A 16,534-nucleotide genomic window follows, 5' to 3' on the forward strand; every position below is an offset into this window, starting at 1 on the left:
AGAGGCTTGGACAGATGGTCCCACCCAGGACATGTGCTTAGTACACTTTCCTGTCAATTCCTGATCTTAAAACAGTTTTACATCCACAGGGAACTAATTTTTTTTTAAATAAACTGTACATGGATTGAAGAAGGATCGTTGGAGGGGAGGTGGGGAGAGTACTGGGCCCTGAAGCCCAGTGGGCTGGGCTCCATGCTTTGTGATTATGTCCAGGTGTATCCTGGTGTTGGATCATAACTGAAAAGGATTTTAGAATACATTCGAATGCAGCACAACCCACTAGTAATCTAATATAGGTTTATACTTTTTTTACTTTAATCTAAGTCAACATAGTACTTATGAAGATTAGCATTCTAGATATGTCCACTAAAGTATGTTTTAATGTTCCTTTACACTTTGTTCAATATTATTATGATTATGATTATTATGATGATTATTATTAATTTGGTGATGGGATGAAGAAATAAGCAAAAAATCGTGTAAAGCAGATAAACGCATTTTTTTAATAAGAAAAGCAACTGCATTATATTTCCTGTTTACTCCTATCAAACCAAAAACATTAAGGTTAAAAGCAAATTTATTTTGTGAACACCTTTTAAAATTCACTCGTTTTCTTGCTCTCGGGTAAAAGTGTATAATAAGGACCCCTGCTAGTCACAAACTATAAAATGTATAGGAAATGAATTAAACAGGAAATGTAGAGTTCGAATGTGAAGGAAATCAGAAAACTTTGCCAATGAACATGAAGTTTGAGTAAGATGAGGGTGTATGACTTTAGAGTTTATTTCCTCATGTGTGCACACTCCCACACACATTGTGTGTGGATATTAAAATTAAAACGTATTCTGAAATTCGTTTGGAGGAATAATATGTAAGAGACAAAGAGAATTTTGAAAAGGGCTAAAAAGGCAAAATGAAGTGCTTATTTAAAAATTGAAGGACTACAGAAATCAAAATGTCAAGGAACGTACCCACTTTTATATCAGCAGTGAATTTTTGTTAAGGTTGACATTTTAGAGAAGTGGTGTAAGTGAATATATAAATATAGGTATGAATATGATGTGCTCCTGGGTAAAATGGGGGAGATCATTATCTGCGTAGCAAAAGAAACAGATTGAGGTATAAATGTAAAATACGTAACTGTATCATGATCTAAGCAAACTTCAATAAAGTGATTTGGGGGAGAGACTTTTCTAAACTTTAAAGGGAAAGTCCTGTGTATGAATTTAAATTGTGCAAATGTCACAGAAGGCATTAGACATAATTAAGATCACTTAAAAAGTTAGAGAAAACAAACCGTAAAAAATTGGGTTGTATATCAAAATCCAGTGAGTATATATAACCCAATAGAAAAACTATGGGTTATATATGCTCACTGGAAATTATGAAGTTAGTTTAAAAGAAAAAGAAATACAGATAGTACCTAATGGCTTCACTATCAATCAAGACTTATACACTTAAATCATCGTTTTTCAAGTATTAGATTGACAAATATAAAAACAAAAAAAAATCAATGCTGGACACTTCAGTTTCTGGTAGAGAAAGTGACCAGTTGGTCTAAACTGGGTAATTTTTGCATATTTTATGGAGGAAGTTGAGACCTTAATAGAGGTAGGTCCTATCAATATTTAGACAACGTGAATTAATCAAGTGGTTTCTGAGATGCAAAGTGAAATACTATTATGTAATGTAGGGAAGGATGCTTTGTGGGGTGAATGTAATAGATATCCTAGGAGAATTTACTAAAATAGAGAACTGGAGCATTTTTGGAGATACTCTGGACTGGCTTATTCTTAGCCAATTAGTTTTCTGATACAGTAGAAAAATCTGTGGATCTCAAGTCAGAAGGCTTGGATTCAGGTTGAGGAAATTACTAGGGATCAGCACTAATAAGTTATTTCACTTGTGTGAATCTCGAAGTTCCCCATCTACAAACGATGGATTATGCTAGTAACTATCTCCAACTTTTAGTACATTTATTTGAAAACTTTGTATCAGAATGTTTAATGTACTTACAAAGCAGAGTACCTGAACATATATCGCACATCTGATAAATGTGCATTGAATGCATGGATAATAACATTAAGAGTATCTTAAATTGGGGTCCCAAATGCTATTCTGACAAAAACCTACTTAAGTCTTCTACTTGTGGTGTCCTTGTATTTCATTTGATTTTGAAGGTGTGTGGCTTCTCTGGGTACCATGACGTCATTTCCTTCTGTACATCATCATCTCATAATGTTCATGGTGAACCTGACAAATTAACAAACAAAAATGGCAGTAGAGTTGTGGGTGAATCATTCCTAACTAGATAGTAAACATTTGGTGTTGGTAGTTTTGCATTCTGTGTGATCTCTGTGTACTGCTAACTTATCTACTGGGTAGTAAAACATGGGTTTTTAAGACATGCCTTATCAGGATAATATTTGAGGTGTGTACTTTTTCTTATTTATCTGACTTAAAAATTCGTGGGACCTCAAATGATACCAACTAATTGGAGAAAAAGTCTCAAACTGTCAGTGGCCAATAATTTAAATAGTTTACTAAACAGTGTAAAACTGAAGTTTAGGAGTCATATCCCAACATCCCCTTTTCTAAAGGGACTTAGCACATACAAGGCACAAGCTGAGGTTGCTATGGTGTTATTTTCCATCCATTTATAATCGAGTAAACGCCTCCTTCACATCTTCCCAGGATTGCGCGCATAGCTGTTGTCTTTTGGAACGTTTAACTTATCCATAGTTATTTTTTGAAATGCCTGTTGATGCAAACTCTTAATAAATAGCTCCAAAGCAAAAACACAGGCCAGTTAACTTGCTGGGGAGCCACTTTTGTTTCTTCCTTCAAATTTCTCTTTCCCGACATCTTTCCGCCTTCCTCTGATTCCATATACACCCATGTTGTCACCGTCCCTAATTGCCTCTGCATTTTTGGGCAGCACTTTAATAAACTCTCAGATCTCTCCGAAACGGGGCTCCCTGCTCTCCTCGGTGTGATTTCCTCAGCATGGATGGATAAACTACACGGCAGGCATTTTTGATGCACATTTCTAAGTTTCTGTATAAACAAGAGGTGTAGCATTGCCTGCAGAATGCAGACTCGACCCATCATCAGAAAGAGGACAAGTTTGCCTACCTCAATTCAGTCCCCAGGGGCACCTGTTGGTGAAGCAGGTCGACTTGCCTGTAGCTTGACCTCATGCATGGAGGAACAGAGCAGATAGGTTCCATCTAGTTGTTTTGGTTTTTTTTTAATTCTAACAGGGGAGAGGATTCATGCAAATAATAACCAAGAAGAATCAGCAGCTCCTCTCCAGCTCCAGAACTTTATCCTCACTCAGAGAGAGTCCTAAGCAGAAGGGTGCAGGTTATCATTTGTGGATAGTCCCTCCGGCTCGCACATACAACTCCAGAAGAGCATCATCCTACCCCCCAGACTCAGAGCGCTGGGGATCAGCAACACTTTTCTTTGTGTGTGTTCTTTGGCTGGAGATTCTCTTCTAATGGACAGAGAGTTTACAGTGAGTTTGGAGGCTTTCTTCTACTTAATCTGTCAATTTTGCTCACACAGCGCGGCTGCTATGAAAGAAATTGGAGCTGTTACACTCTGTGCTTTGATACGGTTTGTAAAATGCAAGGTGGGAAACAGGAAACCAAACCCAGCATGCTAGTAATTTCTTTAAAACGATGGATGTGCTACGACTCAGAGTGTGTGTGTGTCCCGGGGAGCGAGCATCTCTCTTTCTCTCTCTCTTTGCTGAAAAGACTAATGTTTTGCTAACTGTTCTCTTCCTTTCCTGGCAATGCTGCAGATGTTTTTGGTGTGACTTCTAAGACTCAACTGGGAATCGCGGGTCTTTCGATGTCATTCTCCCCAAGAATATGAAGATATCCACATATGCGATCACACAATAGATTTTTTTTTTCACTATGCACGGCAGAGGAAACATATGGAGCATACTAAAAATGTGCATTAGTAGAGATGTGCTGATCAGAAGGGTAGTGCATGTGAAATCAGGGTTGGCTTCGCCTTCATCAGGAAAGGTAAGGGTACCAGGGAGCTGGCCAAGTGTCTTTTGGCATGTCAGACTACCTGTTCCTTGAATGGGAGGATGATGCATTCTTCCTCCTAGAATTTCCATGGCGAATCCTTCCTTTTTTAAAAAATTCATGTCTCCATAGGTGAGAGCTGTAGGTACCTTAATTTGATCAAGAATGCTGAAGAGCTTGTGAGCCCATCTCCGTGCACAAGTTTATTATGTTTTATTTGTATCTTTAGGGTGCGTACCTGTTTCTATTGCGGGGAGGCAGATTTAGGGATTGTCTGTTGCAAGAAAAATTATTTTCTAAGTCCAGCTTGCCCTGCGCTGCGAGAACTAGGGTCCATCACTGCAAGACAACACATGACCCCGTTGCCTGTGATCCCAGCAACACTGAGGCAAGAGGGTGGTGAGTTCAAGGCCAGCCTGGGCAACAGCTGGAGACCCCATCTCCACACAGACCAACAGAACAGTGGACCCTAGGTACCATGGCCACCCTTAAAATGCTAACAGGCCTGAAAAACTCCTGCCCACGGGTGGAATAAATGAGCCGTAGAATTTGGCAAGAGGAAAAGGAAACTGCGGGAGAAGAGAAAGAACCTTCCAGAAAATTCACAGTGAAGCATTCAGCAGGAGCCTTTGCAGAGGTCCTTAAAAAGTTTGTAAACTTAGAGGCCGAGGCTGGAAGGTTCTCATTAGTGGGAAGAACTGAATGTGGTGTAATATTTGCTCATACGCAAAACCACAAAAGATGCCAAAAAAAAAAAAAAAAACAAAACAAGCAAAGCCTCGTGGTCTTATTTCTGCAGAGGGGCACCTCCTCCAGAGACGCAGGCAGGTCCTCTGGGGTAAGTGCAGAAGGTATTGCCATCACAGGAGATGACAGCTCCACCTGTCTCGCTCTCCCTGGGGACCTTCTAGTAGGGCAAGAGTCAGAGGCAGAAAACACTGATATTGACGGTCCTGAGCCTGTGACCAGTGGCCCCAGGCTCATGTGTGTGTTTCCGTGTCGTTATTTTTAACCGACCATGTTTTTTTTTTTAAACTGATCATAATTTAAAAAAAAAAAAATTTAAAAGGAAGAAATTCCATAGAACAAGGATACGAAGAAGAAAGAATCGTTACAACTGTACAACACGTTTAGGTTTTAACAGTTAAGACAAAAGTATCAGAAGGATTTTTAGAGAATCTGTAAAATATAAGTTACAGTAGTAGGTTAAGGGGAATTTATGATTGAAGCAAAAGAACTGTTTTTAATATACAAGTATAACCTGAATGATCCATTTTCCTGAAGTCTGAGGTAGTTAGTCACTGATGTCCTAGTAGGCCGTCACCACCCCTCCGTGGCCACTCATTCACGGTCACCCAGGGTAACTTGCAGTCCTATGAGCTCCTTTCATAGTATATTCCTTCTGTTATTCATTTATTTGTTTATTTTGGGTACCAGATATGGAACCCAGGGGTGCTCAACCCCTGAGCCACATCCCCAGCCCCTTCTTTTTTTTTTTTTGTTATTTTGAGATGGGGTCTTGCTAAGTTGCTGAGGCTGGATTTGAACTGACATCCTCCTGCCTCAGCCTCCTGAGTTGCTTGAATTACAGGCATGCACCACCACTATGCCCAACGCTCCTTTTTTTTTTTTTTTTTTTAAGAGGCAGGCCTCAAACTGCTGGGTTGAGGCCATCCTCTTGCCTCAGCCTCTTGAGTAGCTGGAACTATATAGGCAGGCACCATTATCCTCCTGGCCATTATCCTTCCTACTGTAATTTTACTGTACCTTTTCTATGTTCAGGTATGTTGAGATACACAAACCCTTTCTTTGGAGTGACCACGGTCTACAGTATTCATTGCAGCAATGTGTGGATATTTGCAGACTAGAGTCGGTAGACAATGCTATACAGCCTAGGGGAAGCAGGCTAGACTGTTTAGTTTTGTGTGAGCACACGCTAAGATATTTGCACAGTGAAGAATTGCCTCACAGTGTGTACAGTGTGTTCCTCACGAAATCTCTCCATGGTCAGGGAGCACCCAACTGTATTGAAGATTTCGCAATTTAATTGTACTTGCTCAAGAGAAAGAGGAAAGAAAATGTTCCTAAATATTGGTCAAATATATAATAGGCTTTAAGAACTGTCTGGAGTATTCTGTGTATGTTATTTAATATTCATAGGCCGGGGTTGTGGCTCAGTGGTAGAGCGCTTGCCTACCACGCGTGAGGCACTGGGTTCGATTCCTGGCACCACATAAAAATAAATAAAAATATTGTGTCCATATACAATTAAAAGAATATTTAGAAAAAATCCTCACATGTGCAATGTAAGTATTATTGTTACGATTTCAGACATTTGGAATATCCAGAATCATTAAAGAATGATAGTAAATCGGATGAGTCATGTCCGGAAGGCTTGTTTTTCTACTATGAAAGCCTATATATTCTTTTTTTTTTTGAGGGTACCTGAGTTTAAACTCAGGAGCACTTGACCACTGAGCACCCATCCCCAGCCCTATTTTGTATTTTATTTAGAGACAGGGTCTCACTGAGTTGCTTAGCGCCTCACTGTTGCTGAGGCTGGCTTTGAGCTCAGGATCCTCCTGCCTCAGCCTCCTGAGCTGCTGGGAGCATTGTGTCCAGCTAACCACCTACATATTCTTCAGAAGACTTTATAAAAAGTTCAACTTGTCCAATCCCCTCATCTACAGTATATATGAATGACCTTATAACATTGTTATAACTTGACATTATAATAGTCAAGTAAGGTTTGTACATCATAATAAATCTGTATACTAAGCATTATTATCTCAGTTTTACTTATTAAAAAATGCTAACTTTCCCCCAAAGTTAAATAATCAAAGGACAAAAATATCCCTTAGCAAAGAGAATAGAGTTGAATTGAGCTAATCTGGCCAGGACAGGGGTATCATTTCAGGATGAGAGTCAGACTTAGCGTCAGTCTGTTCATCCACAGCTTGGATCTTTGTTTCCTCATGTTCAGAATGAAGTAGAACTAAATTGTCTCAAGCTCTAAAATGTTTTTGCTATTTAGCAGTGTTCATCAATGCATCAATGTTGTCTTCAGGAAGAAACTTTTTTTTTTTGAAACTTACTGATAAAAACTAATTAGGAGAAATCACCAGAGCTGGAGATGATGAATTGTGAACTAATACAGCTGACATGCCCACCTGTGTTATCTTTTTTTAGTAGCAGGGATTGCACCCAGAGGTGCTTAAGTACTCAGCCACATTTTTTAATTGTTTTACTTGAAGACAGGTCCTCCCTAAGTCACTTGGGGCCGCCCTCACTAAGTTGCTGAGGCTGGCTTTGAACTTGCAATCCTCCTGCCTCAGCCTCCTGAGCTGCTGGGATGACAGGTGTGCACCCCTGCACCTGGCCACATTTCTTATCTTTTCCACAACCTGGACTTGACATTTTCTTACATTTACCACTTCATTTTGTCATCTATATTCTGCATCAATGCAGGGTTACGCGCATTTGCTGTGTATCCCAGGCAGATAGCTGTTCTTGCAGTTGACCTTCAAAATGTTACTTTATTGGTATAGTTAAGGTTAATGGCACATTAATTTTACACACGACATCTTTCAGTATTCCATTTTAATTTACCTTTTTTGTAATGACTGGCGTTCTAAGCTTTTTATGTCACTTTTGGCCGCCGTAAATTATCAGGAAGCTCATATCCATGTGAATGCAAAATCATGACTACTGCTGAGTTCTAAAGCAATTAATGCCAGAACATAGGAAAAAGAAACACAGAAGTCTGCATTTGGTGGGTCATTTTTACAGAGGTTATGATCTGTCTTTTCATGGTTCCTCGGCCTAAGGGGAAAACAGTTATCATTTGAAATAATGACATTAACAGGGATAAACCTCAACTAAAAGTGCTTTGGATGGACTTTCATTCCTAGAATATTTTTATTTAGTTGAACAGCCAATAGGAGAGTCTCAGGGGAGAGGTCTAAGAGAAATGTTACGTGGAGCCATGGTGCATGGGGAAATTTTCACCGTGAAATACCAGGCACAGTGGCACATATCTGTAATCCCAGAGGCTCGGGAGGCTGAGGCAGGAGGATTATGAGTTCAAGGCCGTCAATTTAGGGAGGCCCTAGGCAAAACTCAGTGAGGCCCTGTCTCAAAATAAAAAATGAAAAGGGCTGGGGATGTGGCTCAGTGGTTAAGCATCCCTGGGTTCAATCACTGGTACCCCCCACCCCCCAAAAAAAAAATAAATCAGATAAGGTGGATTCTGTCCAAGTGGTCAGAGCACGATTCATCCCATACCTCTAAGGAGACTTACTTTACTTCACGGGGCACATTAATTCCAATCTACCTCATGAACACGCAGAGTTTGTTGTCTTAGAAGAATTCTGGATAGTATGTCACTCCGTGTTTCAATGCAGAGTCACGTAGATACAAGTTCAGATCTCATCTTGGCCACCAGTAGCCACATGCCCTGTGAGAATTCTGTAAAACTCTTAGTTTACTCAGTTTTAAACGGCAAGAATCACCTTTTGTCCCCCACAGGACTGTCAAGATGGTCATGATGGTTCAATAAAATCATCTTACCCAAGTGACCAGCACTTCGTAAACACCCAAAAATGTGTCCAGTTCTGCAGTCGTTTAAATGAGAAAAGCAACACAACTAAAATCAGATTTCTAACTTTTTTTTTTACCATTGAGCATGCATTTATTATAATTCTCAGTAACTTGGGTTTTCTTTCAGTACTACTATTTTTTTTCCCTTTCATCTCAGCTATAAAACTATTTGCTTATTGTACAAATGTAAATTGCTTCTGAGATCCTGGTTCAACCTCGATCCTCAGCTTTCCAGATGGGAAACATTGTAATTAATACCTTGATGTGGTTAGGAAGGACGTTCAAGGTCACATGAATTTCAAAATCGTTCTGTCGAAGCTTGTGCTGGGACTTGGCTAGTTACATTTATAAAATAAATGAGTCTTAGGATATATGATTATATTTATATGTATTTATTTTACCTTAACCAAAGAGACGGTGAGTGCTGTGGAATATGGCAGTATTTGTTTATTTAAAACGCACATCAGTGAGCTGGGTGCAGTAGTGCACATCTGTCATCCCAGGAACAGCTTGGGAGTCTGAGGCAGGAGGATCGTGAGTTCAAAGCCAGCCTCAGCAACGGGGAGATGCTAAGCAACTCAGTGAGACCCTGTCTCTAAATAAAATATAAAATAGGGCTGGGGAGGTGGCTCAGGGGCTGAGTGCCCCTGAGTTCAATCCCTGGTACCCATTCACCCCTCCAAAAACAACCCATATCATTGGTCTGTAATAGGGAACTGGCAGTTTTGGAAATCAGAGACAGAGAGAAAGTGAGAGAGAGAGAAAAGGAGAAGAATACGACCAGTACCCAGATTGACTTGTTTTGTTTGCTTTGGAGAATAAGTTAAAGGCCTTACGTCTCCGTGTTTGTGTCTATAACAATTCTCTCAGCTGATGCCTCAAGGTTGCATAAGATCACATGATAGAAGGTGCATCTGATTATTTTATTTTTATGATAGCCCTTTATCATTTCATTAACATTATAACCCCTTGCGGACTACAAGGCTTGGCTTTTAGATCGGCAGAAAGGAAGCCGTCTTTAAACTCCAAGCTAGAACCCAAACAGATCCTCAGGTACCAGCGTCCATTGCAACGTTCTTCAGAATAATCCAAAGGCAGGAACAGGTCCCTAGATGTCCGTCAGTGGCAAATGGGTAAAGAAAATACGTCACAGGCACGGGATGGACGGTTACTCAGTCTTAACAAAAGAATGAAAGTTGGACATCTACTACAATGAAAACATCATGCTAAGTGAAATCTCACGCCAGACACAAAAGAATTAAAAACTTAAGTCAAATTCAGAGAGACAGAAAGTACAACAGAGATTTCCAGGAGTTGGGGAGTTATTTTAAAAGTTACAGACTTTATTTATTTATTTATTCTTTTTTTTTTTTTTTTTTTTTTTTGCTGGTGATGATGAAAAATTGGAATGGATAGAGATGCTCTTGATGAACTCATGTCACCGCATGGTGCACCTAAAGGTGGCAGATTCTATATGACATTCGCTGTCTGTAGTATTTCGGTATTTTTACTCAGCCAACATTTAGATACTACCTTATTGAAAATCTAGTCCACATAAAACATGCTGCTTGCCGTGTCTGTTGCTTTTATTGAGCAACAGTGTTTACGTAACTTCCTAAATGGATAAGAGCTTTATAATAGGGAAAAAATATTGCAGTCTCCGATTAGTGGATTCAAGTTCATAGTCACAGGCGGCAGAGGTGGGGGATGGGATTTTGGAGGTTCAGTCTCCTGAGTACACTGAGTGCTGTCCTAGGGGTCTGAAATTTCCATGCCAGTGGCACAGAGAGCCACAGCCTGATAAGCAAAGGTATTTTTTTCGTGCAAGAGCTGTCTCGCTCCTGGACGGACCTATTTGGAGTGACTGTCAATAACAGTGAGTGTATACCCAAGGAATCTTTCCCTTCCGTTTTAATTTCACAGACATGCACCACTGGAACTATGATTCTTAGAGGTCGTATAGTCTCCTGTAGGAAAACCGGCCGCTCAGGTAACGAAACTAAGCCCCATTAGACTATTACTGGGGCGCAGACTGTCATGGTTTGAGGAGGGAGCCTCAGACAGGGGAGGGAGAGCACATGGAAAGGGTAGACTCTGGGAGACCATTTTTGCATGCCATGGTCTCATGCACATGCACAGAACCCGGTCAAGGAAAGCGCATGCTGTTCCCTGAAAGTGCCTTTCTGCTTGAATCTCTTTTAACTTGATATGCATAGACTTTCAAATCCCTCCATTTCTCCCATGGCTCAGAGCTCCTAGGTTGAAAAGTATCACCCATTCTGTCTTTGAGTCAGAGTGTGCCTCCAACCAAATAAACACATTCTAAATCTCAATAAATAGTCCACCCATTAAATTAAATTTCTGCTGGGCATGGCGGTGCACGCCTATCATCCCAGTGGCTCAGGAGGCTGAGGCAGAAGGATGGAAAGTTTGAGGCCAGCCTCAGCAACGTAGTGAAGACCCTATGCAAGTTAGAGAGACCCTGTCTCAAAATAAAAAATTTAAAAAAAAATTAAAAAGTGCTGGGGATGTGACTCGGTGGTTAAATGCCACTGGGTACAATCTCTACTACCAAAATAAATCAATAAAAATAAATAAATAAATAAACAAAGAAATAAATAAGATTAGATTTCTCTGGTGCTCCCCCATCTCCACCCCCATCTCCCTGCCCCATAGATGGAGATCAAAGCCACTATTTGATTGCAACTGTGCACACAGGTGCTCAGGTATCTGCGTGTACTCTCAAGTTGGCTACTTTCGAATATCGACTGCAGTTAAATTACTTCTAAGTATGAGCAATATAATATTAATACAGAGCGCTCTGGGAGATAGCAACGTTTAATACTAGACTCTATCCTGTTCCCTGTGTGGTTTTTTTGTAGATGCATGGAGTGCACTGGGAAACCAGAGACTGCAAGTTGAGACAGGGCCAGTGACATGATTCCCAGCCATATTTCTTTCCTGGAACTGGGCTCAGCAACCTTCATGCTGTTGAGCTTCGGGGCCGGATGGTTCTGGGTTTCCACGCTCTGTAGGTGGCTCGGTAGCATCACTGATGGCTGCTACCCACCAGATCCCAGTAACACGTACCCTCCTCACTCATGAAGAAAATGTCTCTGGGTACTTATGGTCCAGTTCAAAGCAAGCTATCAATTTAGTAAGGCTCTAAGCAACTCAGTAAGACCCTGTCTCGAAATGAAATACAAAATATAGGGCTGGGGATGTGGCTCAGTGGTCAATGACCCTGAGTTCAATCCCCAGTATCCAAAACAACAACAACTAAAAGAAAAACGGATGCCCTTCCTAATGTGGGTGGGCCTCGTCCAATCAGCCAAAGGCCTTAATAAAAGGAAAGTCTGACCTGCCTTCCAGAAAGAGTGGATTCCTCCTGCCTTACTGCCTTCAAACGGAGGCTTTGACCTTTTCCTAACTTTGGACTTCTTGGGTCTCCATCCTGTGGCCTTTGGACAGGAACTTCAATATTACCTGTCATGAGTCTCAGAGTCCAAACTCAGATTAGATCTATAACACTGGCTATTTGAGGTCTCTTCTCTGTTTACTTACCCTGCAGATCCTGTGACTTGTCAGTCTTCACATGATCATGTGAACCAATTTCTTATGAACCATTACACACACCAAAAAAATACCTCCCCCAGCCTCCCAATGCTGTTTCTCTGGAAAATTCTAATACAGAGGATGAAGTAAACCACCAAAGAAACATACGTTTGCATGTACCAACTGTTAGCACAGAGATTGGGTAGTGATTTCTATAACCTCTTTCTCTGGGATCTCATCCCTTCTGGTCACTCAGTGTCTGACAAGGACAGAGAGGGTGAACAGGGTGTCACTTGAAGTAAGAATAGGCGATCCTGCCACTATTTTTGAATTAGCGCTCTGTGTGGGGTCTTGGGCAATGGAACTATGATAGTCTCCACTTTAAAAGTGAAGAAAGTCTCAGCTAAGTGTCATGCTTTGTCCAGGGTCCCCTGCAGAGGTCAGTCTCCTAGCCAGGGTTCTAACCAGCCATTCACAGTTCTGAAGCTCATCCTCTTACTCACCGGACTTCCTTGTGTTTCTCTATCCACAAAACAGTCTCCTACCTACAAAGATGTAGGGTGGCAAGAGGGTTTCCGTTGTGACATCGCCTACCTGGGAGCTCAGTCAAGCCGCAGCTCATTTGCAGTGACCCCAGGAAATGCCGTCAAGTTATTATAGAACCGTGGGAATAAATGCGTGCCCGTCTGCAAAGTGCTAAGTTTCTTTTCAAAGAGGGTAGAGCGATTTCCCACTGAGTAGCAAATGTTGGCGTTCTCCACATTCTTCTGCAAGGATTTCCAAATTGATGGCTATTTGCTTCAAAATGAGCAGGAAATCAATCCTGGAAATTATTGTGTGTGTGTAGCTCAATTCAGTAAGTTGTAAAATATTATTTCTTTCATCCCCCGTATGCTGTTTAGTTGGTATTTCATTCTTCACCATAATAGCAAAATATGCAACGGTATTGTAAATACACAGTGATCTTTAAACCTCCTTTTAGATTTATTTTAGAGGTCAGGTGGTGCATGGACTTCTGCAGATCTCTCCCTGTTTCTGGGGTGAAAAAAGAAACAGGGGACACTTCCTGTTGTACATAGTTTCAAATATTTTTTATCTTCAAAAATATATTGTTTGTTCAGGTATGGTGGTAGACATCTGTGATAGACATCTAGGGAGGCTGAGGCAGGAGGATCACAAGTTCAAAGCCAGCCTCAGCATCATAGCAAGATCCTAAGCAACTGAAACAGACCTTGACTCCAAATAAAATATAAAAAAGGGCTGAAGATGTGGCTCAGGATGTGGTTCAATCCCTGGTACCAAATACACACACACACACACACACACACACACACACACATATATAAAATGTGAGTCCAACTCAGTATGTTTTAGTTACCACTTCTGTTAAGTGATCTGGTAGACTCTGCCTTGTAGAAGCATTTATTTATGTTAATAAATGGTCTTGCTGTGTGTCAGTAACAATTCTATCTGCTTTAGTAAACATGTGATCTTCCTAAGAAAGCTCCGTTCATCTGTCCAGGAAAAAATCAAATATCTTTCTCTCCCCGTATGATTAACATTGCAAACTTCTCTCATCGGATCCTGCAGGGCTTTCCCACCTGTCGATGACAGATGCATGCCTAGGATTCCCTTCAATTCTGAGTATCTGTTTGGAGTTTCCGTCAGATACTGCAGAGGCTGGACTCAGTATCACAAGACTGACCCCCACTTTAGATGCCAATCAAAGTCTGAACCATTCTCTGATGCTGACGATCAACCAGTTAGTTAGAAGATGAAAGCTCTTGTGGCCTCCTCCCGAGGCTCAGTCATGTCCCCAAGGTGGCTCCCCGTATTTGGGATAGCCATTGATTATATTTACTGTTGATTATAAAGCACGTCGCAAAGGATACAGATGAATAACCAGCTGGAAGATACACAGGGTCAGGTAGAGGGAAGGAGCAAAGAACGTCCTCTGGACATGCCGGCAACCTGGAATCCCTGTAAACCTGGTCCTTTTGGGGTTTTGTGGAAGAACATTACACAGGTATGATTGATTAGGTCGCTGGCCAAGGTGATGCCCTTAACCTTCAACTCTTCTGCTCCCCCTAGTGGTGGGTGGAGGTAAAAGTTCCCACAGTCCAATCACCGGGTTGGTTTCCCTGGCAACCCGTCCCCATCCTGAGGCTACCCATTCATCATGTCATTAGCATACAAAGAGACAGTGCTCACAGGACACCCAACAGAGGTTTCAGGAGCCACAGCAAAAAAAAAAAAAAAAAAAAAAAAAAAGTTTCTTTTTTAAAAAATCACAATACCTCCGAGGGAAATAGGATCAAGGGCTTCATTGTATAAGGGCAGAAACGAAGGCACACAGAATATAGATAAGTCATTTCCCCAAGGTCACTCAGCTAGAAAGCGGAGTCCCTTGTTTTCCAACCCAGATTTTGTAATCCCATTCACTGTGCTGTATTTCTCTTACTTACTGTTTTGGTTAGCTTTTCCATCGGTGTGGCCAAAAGACCTGATAAGAAAATGTGGAGGAGGAAAAGTTTTATTTGGGGCTCACAGTAGTTTCAAAGGTCTCAGTGCAGAGAGAGCCTAGTCCGCCATAGCTCTGGACATGGCCACCAGGAAGCAAACAGAGCTTTGCTCACCAGGGACAGAATATTTAACCCAAAGGCACGTCCTTCATGACCTACCTCCTCCAGCCACACCCCAGCTGACTGTGTTATCACCTGGGTAATTTATTCACGTGGATTCATGCACTGATTCGGTGAAGGCTCTCAGAAACCAATCATGTCACCTCTAAACTTTCTTGCATGGTCTCACCCAGGAGCTTTTGGGGGGACTCCTCACATCTAAAAATATGGCACCAAGTCAGTGGGTCTCATGCCCTTTATAAGAAGAATCAGATGGAACAGTCTCTTCTATTCTGATGCTTGATCTCAGGGAGGCAGCAGGTGCGGCAGACTTCTCAGAATGACTCAAAGGAAAAGGTGTGCTGCTTGTATGGCACCTAGGGCTTGGGCGGGAACCTGGGTCTTGCTAATCGTCACATGGGAGAGCTTGCGTGTCAGCCATGCTCTGCGGAAACTCCTTGCTGTCCTAAGACTCCACCTGGGGTGTGAATTTACTCTGCTAATCAAGTAAAGGTACAGGTGACTTCAGTGACCGGTCTATGGATGTGTTTGCCCCTTCGCACCAGGGATTTGCCTCTTGGCACCTGAGAAAGTCTCTAATTGGGTTCTGGAGCAGGGTGGATCACTGCCCTGCCTCAGTGGGTTTGATTTTAATGACCTTATTTTTCTTGGCTCTGACTTTTCGGTATCCCTGCTGACCACATGGTCTTTGAAGGCTGAACTGACTTCGCCACCTCCCTTCCAGCTCCTGGAGTGTTATCTTAATTTTACAGCCTTGAAGACTGGGTCTGTGTTTTAACTCCCAATTTCCTGATGTGTCTGATAATCCCTGAAGATGGGGAGGGGGGGACTTCGCCATGGCATTTCTTCTGACAGTGGAAAGAATAAATTTTCTTTCTTACGTTGACCCAGATGAAAATATCTGGTCACTATCATTCTATAGTTGCTTTTTTTTGTGATGACTTTGCTCGATTTTATTTTTCTTCTATTTGCTGCACAGAAATATAGGTAGTATTTTTTTTTCTTACCTCCTTTTGGTCATGCTCAAATCCGTGACAAGCACTTATAGGACATATCAAATTCTGAAACGTCCAATATATTTTTACATCACGTCACACAATGTGACACATTAAACGGTTGTGGAATATCAAAATTGGCATAATGTATGACTTGGAAATAGAGAGTGACAGGTTGTCATTATAACTCTGCCAATTTTTGTGTGTGTGTGTGTGTGTGTGTGTGTGTGTGTGTGTGTGTGTGATAATGGTGAACCCTGCAAATTTTCATCTTCTGGGTTTGCAGATTGCCAACCCACGGATATTTCCCGTATGGTTTTCCAACGGGAAAGGCAGAATTAGGTTTCGCCTAACCTGATCATTTTCCTTGATGAAAATTTAAGGAGCTCAAACGCCCGCGTCTGGACACTGGCTTGCGGAGTTTAAAAAGAATTATCGTCTTTATTTCTAAAGACAGATGAAGTCCATTTGCAGGGGCACTGAAGGGTAGGAGTGGATAGCTAGCGGTTCACAATCTCATTTCATTATGGGTTGAAAAGTGTGCTCAGCGTTTGCTTGTGTTCGGGACAGTTCTTTGCAGGATAGGGTGTGTAGCTACAGTCTTCTCATCGACCCACAAGATGCGGGTCCCAGACCCCATCTGCCCATTCATCATGACAATCGGAAATACTTCCAGACTGTTACCAAATACATA

Source organism: Spermophilus citellus (genome assembly GCF_964194105.1).
Source record: "Spermophilus citellus genome assembly, chromosome: 19".
NCBI classification, from domain to species: domain Eukaryota; kingdom Metazoa; phylum Chordata; class Mammalia; order Rodentia; family Sciuridae; genus Spermophilus; species Spermophilus citellus.